Source organism: Prosopis cineraria, unplaced genomic scaffold (assembly GCF_029017545.1).
Source record: "Prosopis cineraria cultivar Desert tree isolate PC_DT_omini unplaced genomic scaffold, ASM2901754v1 PC5, whole genome shotgun sequence".
Classification (NCBI taxonomy): domain Eukaryota; kingdom Viridiplantae; phylum Streptophyta; class Magnoliopsida; order Fabales; family Fabaceae; genus Prosopis; species Prosopis cineraria.
In genome coordinates this window covers 30,067,409-30,080,879 of record NW_026555336.1, presented here as the reverse complement: position 1 = coordinate 30,080,879, position 13,471 = coordinate 30,067,409, and positions in this window count along the sequence as shown.

Below are 13,471 nucleotides of genomic sequence, written 5' to 3'. Positions count from 1 at the left end.
CCATCATTCTCCATTTGTAGTCTTACACTATCGATTCTTTGTCAAATGTATTTCAATGAACAATTCAGCAATAGTAATTTTACATGACTTGCAGTTGTTGTAGCTGGCATTGATGGCTTTGACATGAATTGTTTATACTGCATTAATAAGCATTAGTGTTTTACATGATCCACAGTTGGGGCAGTATTGAAACAACTTCTGCATATAACAATGGAAGAATTGAGATCCTTTTCAAAGATATTACCCTCTATTTATTACACACAAAATTTCAGCTTATCCAATGTGATATTTATCTAAACTAAATAGTTTCCTCACATTAACTTTGGACCCATATTGGTACTTTCCTCTTGCATGAGGGTTGAGGCACAAGTGAAATCTGGCTCATTGATCGAGTGTACCACAAGTTCAGGGTTCGGAGATTCCAACTCAAATATAACCTGTGCATCAATTTACAAAAGTAAGATGTCAAGCTAAATTTAAGAAAGACAAATAAATTTCAATAAAATACTCAATATTAATTTGTAAAATTATTCTGGTTTCAAATTGTTCAACCCAGACTGAATATCTTGATATTAAAGATAATTAATAGTTCCTACTTGGTCATACCATAAATTGGTTACTACTATACAATTATCCTATTTTGATGTCATAGCCACTAACATTTGTAAATGTAGGCTCAAGGCAATGAAATTCCATCACTTGAAGCCATAAATCATATGATAAATTACTCACAAGGTAATGAATAGAAAAATAAATGCACACAATTTACATAAAAATAATTTTTTATTCATTTTAATATTGCCATATACAATCTACAACAATAGCTACTTAGGTGCATGTACAATTTACAGCATTTGCATACTCAAAATTGAACCATTTGGGTCAATCTAATACAACTTAGGCCTAACATGACATTTTTATAGCATTTAATACAATCACCTAATAAGTTTACATATTTTTTGTTTTTTTTTTCGGCTCACTGATTCTATAACCAACACAATCACACATAAGACATCTTTTGGACCCTTTTGTAAAGCAATTTTGGAACAATTGTGGACATTTTTTATGAGATGGTCCTTGCTTTACTTGACTACACAGATTTTTGCCCAGATTTGGACACCATCATCTATCTTGTAGAATTAATGCAAATCAAGTGCCATCATTCTCCATTTGTAGTCTTACACTATCGATTCTTTGTCAAATGTATTTCAATGAACAATTCAGCAATAGTAATTTTACATGACTTGCAGTTGTTGTAGCTGGCATTGATGGCTTTGACATGAATTGTTTATACTGCATTAATAAGCATTAGTGTTTTACATGATCCACAGTTGGGGCAGTATTGAAACAACTTCTGCATATAACAATGGAAGAATTGAGATCCTTTTCAAAGATATTACCCTCTATTTATTACACACAAAATTTCAGCTTATCCAATGTGATATTTATCTAAACTAAATAGTTTCCTCACATTAACTTTGGACCCATATTGGTACTTTCCTCTTGCATGAGGGTTGAGGCACAAGTGAAATCTGGCTCATTGATCGAGTGTACCACAAGTTCAGGGTTCGGAGATTCCAACTCAAATATAACCTGTGCATCAATTTACAAAAGTAAGATGTCAAGCTAAATTTAAGAAAGACAAATAAATTTCAATAAAATACTCAATATTAATTTGTAAAATTATTCTGGTTTCAAATTGTTCAACCCAGACTGAATATCTTGATATTAAAGATAATTAATAGTTCCTACTTGGTCATACCATAAATTGGTTACTACTATACAATTATCCTATTTTGATGTCATAGCCACTAACATTTGTAAATGTAGGCTCAAGGCAATGAAATTCCATCACTTGAAGCCATAAATCATATGATAAATTACTCACAAGGTAATGAATAGAAAAATAAATGCACACAATTTACATAAAAATAATTTTTTATTCATTTTAATATTGCCATATACAATCTACAACAATAGCTACTTAGGTGCATGTACAATTTACAGCATTTGCATACTCAAAATTGAACCATTTGGGTCAATCTAATACAACTTAGGCCTAACATGACATTTTTATAGCATTTAATACAATCACCTAATAAGTTTACATATTTTTTGTTTTTTTTTTCGGCTCACTGATTCTATAACCAACACAATCACACATAAGACATCTTTTGGACCCTTTTGTAAAGCAATTTTGGAACAATTGTGGACATTTTTTATGAGATGGTCCTTGCTTTACTTGACTACACAGATTTTTGCCCAGATTTGGACACCATCATCTATCTTGTAGAATTAATGCAAATCAAGTGCCATCATTCTCCATTTGTAGTCTTACACTATCGATTCTTTGTCAAATGTATTTCAATGAACAATTCAGCAATAGTAATTTTACATGACTTGCAGTTGTTGTAGCTGGCATTGATGGCTTTGACATGAATTGTTTATACTGCATTAATAAGCATTAGTGTTTTACATGATCCACAGTTGGGGCAGTATTGAAACAACTTCTGCATATAACAATGGAAGAATTGAGATCCTTTTCAAAGATATTACCCTCTATTTATTACACACAAAATTTCAGCTTATCCAATGTGATATTTATCTAAACTAAATAGTTTCCTCACATTAACTTTGGACCCATATTGGTACTTTCCTCTTGCATGAGGGTTGAGGCACAAGTGAAATCTGGCTCATTGATCGAGTGTACCACAAGTTCAGGGTTCGGAGATTCCAACTCAAATATAACCTGTGCATCAATTTACAAAAGTAAGATGTCAAGCTAAATTTAAGAAAGACAAATAAATTTCAATAAAATACTCAATATTAATTTGTAAAATTATTCTGGTTTCAAATTGTTCAACCCAGACTGAATATCTTGATATTAAAGATAATTAATAGTTCCTACTTGGTCATACCATAAATTGGTTACTACTATACAATTATCCTATTTTGATGTCATAGCCACTAACATTTGTAAATGTAGGCTCAAGGCAATGAAATTCCATCACTTGAAGCCATAAATCATATGATAAATTACTCACAAGGTAATGAATAGAAAAATAAATGCACACAATTTACATAAAAATAATTTTTTATTCATTTTAATATTGCCATATACAATCTACAACAATAGCTACTTAGGTGCATGTACAATTTACAGCATTTGCATACTCAAAATTGAACCATTTGGGTCAATCTAATACAACTTAGGCCTAACATGACATTTTTATAGCATTTAATACAATCACCTAATAAGTTTACATATTTTTTGTTTTTTTTTTCGGCTCACTGATTCTATAACCAACACAATCACACATAAGACATCTTTTGGACCCTTTTGTAAAGCAATTTTGGAACAATTGTGGACATTTTTTATGAGATGGTCCTTGCTTTACTTGACTACACAGATTTTTGCCCAGATTTGGACACCATCATCTATCTTGTAGAATTAATGCAAATCAAGTGCCATCATTCTCCATTTGTAGTCTTACACTATCGATTCTTTGTCAAATGTATTTCAATGAACAATTCAGCAATAGTAATTTTACATGACTTGCAGTTGTTGTAGCTGGCATTGATGGCTTTGACATGAATTGTTTATACTGCATTAATAAGCATTAGTGTTTTACATGATCCACAGTTGGGGCAGTATTGAAACAACTTCTGCATATAACAATGGAAGAATTGAGATCCTTTTCAAAGATATTACCCTCTATTTATTACACACAAAATTTCAGCTTATCCAATGTGATATTTATCTAAACTAAATAGTTTCCTCACATTAACTTTGGACCCATATTGGTACTTTCCTCTTGCATGAGGGTTGAGGCACAAGTGAAATCTGGCTCATTGATCGAGTGTACCACAAGTTCAGGGTTCGGAGATTCCAACTCAAATATAACCTGTGCATCAATTTACAAAAGTAAGATGTCAAGCTAAATTTAAGAAAGACAAATAAATTTCAATAAAATACTCAATATTAATTTGTAAAATTATTCTGGTTTCAAATTGTTCAACCCAGACTGAATATCTTGATATTAAAGATAATTAATAGTTCCTACTTGGTCATACCATAAATTGGTTACTACTATACAATTATCCTATTTTGATGTCATAGCCACTAACATTTGTAAATGTAGGCTCAAGGCAATGAAATTCCATCACTTGAAGCCATAAATCATATGATAAATTACTCACAAGGTAATGAATAGAAAAATAAATGCACACAATTTACATAAAAATAATTTTTTATTCATTTTAATATTGCCATATACAATCTACAACAATAGCTACTTAGGTGCATGTACAATTTACAGCATTTGCATACTCAAAATTGAACCATTTGGGTCAATCTAATACAACTTAGGCCTAACATGACATTTTTATAGCATTTAATACAATCACCTAATAAGTTTACATATTTTTTGTTTTTTTTTTCGGCTCACTGATTCTATAACCAACACAATCACACATAAGACATCTTTTGGACCCTTTTGTAAAGCAATTTTGGAACAATTGTGGACATTTTTTATGAGATGGTCCTTGCTTTACTTGACTACACAGATTTTTGCCCAGATTTGGACACCATCATCTATCTTGTAGAATTAATGCAAATCAAGTGCCATCATTCTCCATTTGTAGTCTTACACTATCGATTCTTTGTCAAATGTATTTCAATGAACAATTCAGCAATAGTAATTTTACATGACTTGCAGTTGTTGTAGCTGGCATTGATGGCTTTGACATGAATTGTTTATACTGCATTAATAAGCATTAGTGTTTTACATGATCCACAGTTGGGGCAGTATTGAAACAACTTCTGCATATAACAATGGAAGAATTGAGATCCTTTTCAAAGATATTACCCTCTATTTATTACACACAAAATTTCAGCTTATCCAATGTGATATTTATCTAAACTAAATAGTTTCCTCACATTAACTTTGGACCCATATTGGTACTTTCCTCTTGCATGAGGGTTGAGGCACAAGTGAAATCTGGCTCATTGATCGAGTGTACCACAAGTTCAGGGTTCGGAGATTCCAACTCAAATATAACCTGTGCATCAATTTACAAAAGTAAGATGTCAAGCTAAATTTAAGAAAGACAAATAAATTTCAATAAAATACTCAATATTAATTTGTAAAATTATTCTGGTTTCAAATTGTTCAACCCAGACTGAATATCTTGATATTAAAGATAATTAATAGTTCCTACTTGGTCATACCAAAATATTATCCCCTTGCTTGAGCAGTGACACTAGAACATAGAGGTTGCACTAAGGTCTTCTCAACAATTAGAAAACTATGTGTTAATACTTTAAGAGAAAAAACAGTCATAAATATAGAGAACAAACTATATAGCCATGTGATCTAATCACAAACAAAATACATCCAAGAGAAAAGAGAAGCTATTTTACTGGCCATATATCCCTAAATTAAATTCATGAACAAATGTAATGCCTTTGCCCTAATTGTTAAATGATATGAATGTATCCTTAATGAGTTTTGATTTATCAATTGAGAAATGGCCAGAATAGATAGTACGTGCATGTGAAGTATTCTCTATCAAAAGAATAGCCTTGGTTAGAGATTTGATATTACAACCCTAAGAATTGATACTTAAGTTCAATATTAAAAAAAATGAACATCTTAGTACTTACCAAACTTGTATATTAACTCTTTGCAATGCATTGATGTTCTATTGAATGTTAAAAAAGCAACCTGCATTATTGGATTGAAAGTTGAAACTTCATTTAGGTTGTAAAAAGGAATTGGAGTATTCCCCAACCATGTAAAATTTCCGCATCGATAAATAGAAGACATAATGCCCTATCTAGAAGTTAAGAAAAAATTAGCCAAAAACAATCAAAGTTTTAATTGAGTTATCTTCAGATAACCTTTACCTTTTATCAAAGATGAAAGGACTATAATCTATATGACCTATGTTTTCAACCTATAAAAGAAGGGAAGAAAAAAAATAGGAATAAAAAAGGGGGAAATGCCATCTTTATCTCCCTTAATTCTCTTTCTTATCAGTACTAGAATAGAAAGTGACCTTCATAATATAATGTCCACCTTAACATTACCAGAACAACACACTTACACGTCGTTGTGACAACCAAGATTAAATAAAATTTTAAATAAAAGTTATCACAACTTAAGAGTTTAAAAGTAATTAGTTTAAAATAAAGGGATCCCTAGAAAATCCTTTTAAAAAAATATTATTTGATCTCAAATTATAGTTCAAAAATAGCACTTAAAAAAAGTTGATACAAATAGATATTTTCTAAAAATATAGTCCATCCGCCGTGGCATAAGCCATACCCGCTACGGCAGATGGCATAGAAGGATAAGTCCTTCATAAGGCATTTGTGCCATGGCATGCACCTATTGTCATGATAGTAGATTGCTATCGTGATAGTATTCCAAACTTTCACAGCACACTGTTTCGCCATTCAACATTCGATTTGAGCGATTCGAGTGTCTACACGAAGCTTTTTAAGCCCTCTAGCTAATGGCACTAGTCTTATACTCAAATAATTATCCCTTAAAAAGATGAACACCCAAACCCAAACTCAAAACATTCCAAGGTGTCCAAAACACACCACCAAATGTCATTAACTACGGAATCACTTTGACCACATCAAATGAACCACACATAACATAACAAGCTAACATAACAAGCTAATCATATCACATAAATAAGAATTTATACACAAAATAACCACCCAAACCCCCAATTCATAGCAACACAAATAGGTGGATAAAACTTAACACACATATTAATTTGGTCATTTTGACACATAAATCATTTCAAATATATCACTTGTAATTGTATCTTGGCCAAGCACACTCATTTAATTACAACAACATCAATCTTGAGCCAAGATACGCACACTTCACATATTCTTATACAAGTGATGATAAAACAATGTCATGTTCCTAAGTTGGCATTATATTATAGCAATATTCGTACAAACCTAAAAAGAGGAAAGGAAAAAAGCTATACAACAATGCTCTTCACTCTTCAATCGCTTCTTCCTTTCCCTTGCCCCTACCGGAACCCTCACTTGTAACATATAACCATAGGGTGAAATAAACATCTCAATAATAGAATAATTCACTATTATTAATTAACAAGCACAATCATAAGGGAGTAAAGCTATTGAGCACCAAAACATACTTTTAGCATATTACAACATACTCTTTTTCATGAACACAAATCATTTGTTACTAGCATGATCATTCTACCATCTGAGCCTCCATCTCACCTCGAATGAAACCATAGGCTTTTAGGCTAAGTGTACATTTACAATGGTCTGAGCTCACCTTCAATGACAAAATCACTCGGCCAAAGGTGTCCCATCTTACTTTTGGACTATAGTCTCCCCCTATTGCACAAAAATAAGGGTGTCGTTACTCCAATGCCGCATCACTGATGCTAAGGAATGTCACTCTCCAATACTGTATCCTGCATGAATACTAAAGAGACTTCCTCCAACACCATGTCTCACTGGGCACTAAGGAGATACATGCCATATGGACTTTCACTACTCCTTTATGGGTGAACTCCCACCCCCTAACATGATCATGCTCACACTCATCATATGTAACACATATACGTTTCAAATTTCTCAACCAGTCCATATAAAACTTTTCATCATTTCCATTATTGCAAATCGTTTAACATGCACAACATTTTTCACGATATGCAGGGTTATTAAATCTCAAGTGCAAATCAACATATCTACTCATAAATAGTTAAGCAATATAATCCAATAGTTTAAATTATTCCGTTACCTTAATCCTTTGTCACATAAAAAGGTTACCGTAGCTCAACATTAACTTTACATGCTCTATATGCATAATAAAGCTCGAGCAACATTCAATCTACACAACTAAGTGACAATGTTAGTTATTACTCCGGATAAACCCCAAATTCTCTAGAATCTAAGTACCCATAATACTCAAATTTTTTTAGCTAACAACATTAATCATTTTAAATACTCTAACCATCTTACTAAGTATCCTAACCTATCAAAATCACTATCCAACTATCCATATTGTGTAAAAATTCTCAAATTATGGTTCAAACTCTCAACAAAAATTTTAAATCACTATAAAACTTATAACCTAGGGTTAGAGGCTTGATTGAACTCTTCAAGATCTTAAATAAGCCAATGGGTTCAGTCTAAACCCAATAAAACTAATATCAAAGCCCTCATTGCCCCAAAAGTCAGAATTTTCGCATAAAGGGAAAGGGGAAAGAAAGAGAAGCTACCCAATGATGTTCCAAGCTCCAAATGCTTCCAATGTGGTCTAAGGATTATGCCCTAGTAGTACACAAGCTCCCTTTATTGCTTCCTCTCGGTATCTCTCTTTCTTTCTCTAATTTCAGTCTATTTTTACAACTCTGATAAATGCTAATTTTGTGTGTGCGTCCCCCCGCATTAACACACCCACCATAGCTCATGGCATAGAGAGTCTCTAATTAATTTAAACCTTTCTCCATACCATAGCCCACTTAAACTTCGACCCAGCCTTCCTCTGAGGCGGTCCAAGAATTCAAAATTATATTAGTCTCCCATAAACGTCATTTAATTTGATCAAATTATCCTTAAAAAACACTGATAATTTCCCGATTAAAAACTTAAGATATTACACATAACAAAGGCAAAGAGATGAATTGCTAAGAAAACTATACATCTAGTTTAAAGCCACATACTCTTTTGTCTCGTTTGAGTATAAGGCCAATAAATATGCATCAATTTGCCATCATTTAAATTATAATTAATATTTTCGGCTAACTAAACTAAGTCATCAGACATGTTCCCCTAGAAGTCACTCACCCATCTCTATCCCTATGATATTGAATAATACTAAACGAAGACAAGTACTATAACATTTGTGATTTACATGAACTAAAGCAATATTGAGGCACCTGAAGGGTCAATTCACAAGAGCATGCATTTATAGAAAGCCATGTGCAAAAACTAGAGTTATCAATTTATAAGAAAATGGCAAAGTCATTTTTAGTTGAAAAAATCAAAAAAAAAACTTGGTCTTGGCAATTTCATTTGGTGTTCTATCTTGATAATGTTAATTTGGTATCCCTATCTAATCCTTGAATGTAGATTATAGAGGGGAAGATGAGAAAGAAGCTTAAAACCTAAAGTATATGAGATCTGATGTTGCCGTCCAACATTTAAGCACGGTTGCTGTCCATGAGGCTCATGGGCGAATACAAGTTGTCTAGCCAAATCTGATGCCTTTCTGCACTGCCCAACCAAATCCGTTCAACCAAGATGCCTTGCCCTCTATGGAGAATATGGAGAATACAGGGGAGAGGAAATTTCAGAAACCTCCATCGATAACAGGGGGTTTAGAAATTTTTATAAGCTTATTTAAAAAAATGAAAGAAATTTTAGAATTGGACAGCTAAGATTTCATGCAATGAATGTGCAAGATTTCCTTGACTTATTAAAGCTGTACATTTGACGATGAGCGCCCCTTGCTTAGCTTATTGCTGAGCATCGAAACTGATCCCGTGCAGGATCTGAGGAAGAGCTATACTATTAGTTAGTATTAGTATTTAGTATTTACTATTTACATTAACTAATGAAAGAATCTTCTGAGAGCAATGTCAGAATTTGTCAAACATCTGAATAGCAAACAGAAGTATTCCATCCATTCAAATTTCAATCGTATAATGCAATTTATATATAAATACAATTTTATTTCCTCCTTGTTTTAATTTTTTTATCCCTGTGACCTTCTCTTTTGATTTTTTACTTCCTCCTCATTTATATCACATGCTTTACGTAGATTTCATTTCAATTTTATAAATCTACACTGAAACCAAGTAACTAAGTAAGCCTTAAAAATTGGAATAACAAATTAATCCAATCGTTCGACACAAAACTTCCTATCTATAAATACATACTGTATTTATATATGTATAGGCACCCACCATCCTATCAAAGATACTACCATCTCTTATCTCTTGTAAGGATGTTCAAAATCAATCTAAACTTATTACACTGAACCCAATTCACATAAACCAATCAAAACCCATAATAAATGATGTTTAGTTTTTTTTTTTTTTGGGTAATACCAGTTAGTTCGTTTTAGTTCAAATTTTTGTTTTTGAAAATTTAAACCAAACCAAACCAGTCTTATTATGTTTGGAAAACATAATTTTTAATTCTTACACTTTATCACATTTTTTTATTGATCCTTATATTTTTTTTATATTTCAGGTTCCTATACTTTTGTCTTTCATTATTTTAGGTCCCTCTTGACAATGAAAAATAAAAGTATAGGATCTTAAATATTAAAGAAAGTACAGAGATCAAAAGCAAAACATGAACAAAGTATAGGGATCCAGAGTTATATTTTTCTTATTTATTATATATATTTTTATAAATTTTTCAACGTTTTTTTCTCTTTTCCAAGTTCAGTTATTTGTGAATCATTAGTAAAAATAAGTTATGATGAGTTAAATGTTTTTATAATTAAGATATTTTTAAATTTTATAATCAAGTGTTTTAAAGATAATACATTGATTTTAATAGTTAAAAATGCTAATTATTGTTAAAAAATCTTATTTTGTGCTCAAGAGATCTTTTTCATCACAAATAATAATTGATAAATAAAATTATCAATGAACATGAATATATATTATTGATTAAGAAAAATATATCATTAAAAAAAATTCAAACTTGATCGAAACTTAAACTAAACTGAACTAAACTACTCAAAAGCTGAACTAAACCAATTAGGACACAAACTTGAATAGGTCCCAAATTATAGTTGAATCAAATGATTTGGTTTGATTAGTTTTTTTCTCAAAACCGAATCAAAACACTAAACCGAATGTGTAAACACCCTTATTCTCTTGCATATAAGATATTATTAATGACCTCAATCTACAATAGAGATTCAACCTCAAGTTGCTAAATAATGATAGACCTCAAGCAAAATGGTGCCCGATAGAATTTGGCCGGATTAGACTAGACATTCATGGCTATATTGACACTATGGAGGTCCCATATGTGATAATTAAGAAAATTAAATTAAAAAATTTTCTAGATACTTTAGTTAGAATCCTGGGGCTGCAATAGAACTTATGAATATCCTGTAAAGCCTTGAACTTTGCTGGAATGAAAACTTCACTAACATCAATGTTTATTTTAAGTCTATTGAAACTCTTACCTTATTCAGCACAACTACAAGAAGAATAATCCTTTATTTGATATTATAAATTGATTTAGAGATTTAGTCATAAGAGCTTAAATTATTATATTCGATCATGTTTTAGATAGGCAAATAGATATATGAATTAGCTCACACGTTATGCACCGTTTTGGCGCTATAATTTTTGTTGAACCATCTTTAGAGTGCATAAACATTATTTACTTCGACATAAACTGACTTCTTCCTTACTTGGTTTTTACCTGGAATTGCATTATAAAAAAAAATTAAAATCGGATGAAGTAGTTATACATATATTATGTACTTCAACTTATTCATGGGTCCAGTGTGTTCGCGCGCGCGCGTTAGAACTTTCATGTCGACGTAACTTCTGACATATACACAAAACACATGTGCTAAGACTCAATGATTGGAAGCTGATATTAAATCTGAAAAAACGCGCACACAAAGCACAATTAGAAGCTTGTAAGAGTAAAACAAGAACACATTTGGTACAAATACTATAGGACTTGAATTCAATAAGAGCAAATTTAGTTACAGTAAGAATAATATGTCCTACCTGTCCATTTACAATTAACAAAATGCTTCAAATTGCACAAACTTTACACGCACCATTTTATCAAGTGCTATGGAAAAACGACTTTCATCTCCATTCGTTCCTCTTATTAAATTCAAATTAGTTCTAATAAATTTCGAAGCATAAAAACACTCGCCAAACCAAACCATTGGACTGCAGGTTTTGCTTGTGAAACTCTAAAGTTTGAATCAATGGCTGATGTGATCATATATACACAAGATCCTATCATGATTTCAAAATTATATATTTCCTTGATTTAGAGCAGTACTTGAATAAGTCACATTTTATTGGCAAAGTACTTCCAGAAGGACAAGGACTTGTTTTGAAAAAATCATACTCTTACACGAGATTAAATCTATTAAAAGAAATTAGTTATTCATAATGATGAGAGTGAGTTTTGATAGAATTTAATAATATTTTGATCATTAACCATAACTATGATTTTAAAGACTTCTTTAAAGATATTTTTTTAAAAAAGATTTGAGCTAGTCATAATTTTCCTCTCAATTTTGGTTATGGCTTATGTATCTATTTCTCTGTTGTCTTCCAAATTCCAAATGGACCCTACGTGGCATGTCACATGAACATGATGAAGCTTAATGAAGCTTAATGTTCCTACTATGTGGACAACACCACTTCCTAAGTTTAGTTCTACATCCATATGCTAGGATTGCCCAAGGAAATCAACAACAGAAAATAAAAGAAAAGAAGGCTATTTAAAAAAATTATATCAACTTGACTTAATAAAAGGACAAAATTTTTATCCAAAGATTTGATTTGTACTTTATATACTTTTTTAATTATTACTTAAATTTGATAATTTCTTTACCCCTGGATTAATGTTATTGGATTTTGATGATTCTCAAATGAGTACATGAGAGCAATATCTGGCAATTAACACTCACATGATCCCCTTGTCTTTCCTGCACATAGGATTGAAATAATTTACCAACCTTGTCTCATCATTAAGGAGGGGGTTACAAAATTACAGGAAAATAAAGGAAACAAAACTAAATGTTAAAATATATGTGACCAGAAAAAAGAATAAATAATTTCAAATGAAGTATCAGGGTTAATTTTCATTGAAAGCAACATGACTCTGCATAAGCAAGTCTAATATCATTTTTTAATTCAAAAATGTAAAATGTTAGGTTAATATGTCTTTTTACTTACTACATCTATTAATTCATTCCAACACTATCCAATATAAGATTTCTTCCCATTTTATCACATGTAATTTTCAATCTTTTGATTCAATTATTTTCAAATTTGTCTCTATAGTATCATGCATGAAATTTTGAAATGAATTGTTTGGAAAATTTCTAAAACAACACAATTTTTTAAGGCGGAACTCAAAATTTCATGAAGATTGTTTTTTTTTTTTACCTAAAATAGTTTATGAAGATTACCAGAGGCAATTATATTCAAAAGCTATATTTTCTCTCATCAATTTTGTGAGATACCTTTTAAAAAAGATTGATCACCATTAATATAAGATACTTGATAGGAGTATTAATTATATATTTTTAGTATTACCTCTATTTAAATTCATTAATTATGAGAAATAATGTAATGTAAATTTAAAATATTTTCATCCCAATTTAAGTAAAATCAAAAGTTTTTTTTATATATAAAATCAAAAGCTAGGGGCGTATAATTCTAATAAAGTGTTGGT